Below are 1300 nucleotides of genomic sequence, written 5' to 3' on the forward strand. Positions count from 1 at the left end.
AAAGCATTTAATTTCTCATAGTAAAAGATTAAGTTTAGTTCCACTCACCTCTGGCAGACGCTGGACTAACTCTGTAACAGCTAACACTGACGGCCTCCTCGATCCCTCGGGTCCGATCCTACACAGGTGGACTCGAATGAGGTGCCAAACACACTCTAAACAACTCATAAACAACTCTCCAAAAACCCCTTAAAACATCACAAAAGCATGCATAGAAAACACCCAAGAAAAGGCTGGACATGGCACTTTCGGCGGCAGGTTCGGCGGCCGAAAGTCCTCTCCAGAGACGAGCCTTATGCATGTTCGGCGGCACCTTCGGCGGCCGAATCTCCCCTCTAGAGCCGAAAGTCCAACTTTCGGAGGCAGGGTTCGGCAGCCAAAACAAGCCACCACAGGCAGGTTCGGCGGCCGAAACCTCTTTCGGCGGCCGAACCTGAGTTCATCCAGAACTCAGCCTCATGCACAAACAAGCCTCTCAAAGCTTCCAACAACTCAAAACATGCATACCACAATTCCACAACCTGCATATACTCAAGTATAGGCACAAAGGGGTCCAAAACTAACTTACAACCCCAACAAACAACACATCAGCATGCTTTGACCATAAATCAACCAAAAACCCACTTTACCCTAAACATGCATCTCTACCCATAAACCTCCATAAAACTCACTTAAAACTTCATAAAACCTAAGGATCTACACTTACCTCTTGAAGAACAAGAGTTAGTGTGACCCCAAACGTGAAGATATGGAGATTCAAGCTCCACTAGTCTCCAAACTTCAAAATCTTGCTCAAAGCGCACAACTCTTCAAAACAAGGAGAAAACTCATGAAAACCTTGAAAGATTTGAAGAAACATCATGAAAACAACCCAAGGAGAGGATGAACCTACCCTTGCACGAAAAGAGAGTGAAACACACTCCATTTCCAGTCAACGGGGCTTTTATAGGTGGCCCAACCGCCTCTCCTTCGGCGGCCTAAGCTGCATGCAAAACTATGCAACGTTCGGCAGCCGAACTTCACCTTCGGCGGGCGAAACCATGCAATGTTCGGCGGTCGAACTTATCCTTCGGCGGCCGAACCTGCAATTTGTCCCCTTGGTCTTTTCCCTTTCAAAACCCAATTCCTTTGCATTCAAAATCATAAAACACTTAAAAACATTTTGAAAACCTTCCTCGTACCCTTTAAAGAACCTCTGACATCCTCGAATTCCAGATTTCGACGGAGATTCTACCGGAAAGTCAGAATTCCGATGCCTGCGTCTAGCCGGGTATTACAATCTACCCCCCTTACAAAAACA

The sequence above is a fragment of the Manihot esculenta genome, chromosome 4 (genome assembly GCF_001659605.2).
Source record: "Manihot esculenta cultivar AM560-2 chromosome 4, M.esculenta_v8, whole genome shotgun sequence".
Taxonomy (NCBI): domain Eukaryota; kingdom Viridiplantae; phylum Streptophyta; class Magnoliopsida; order Malpighiales; family Euphorbiaceae; genus Manihot; species Manihot esculenta.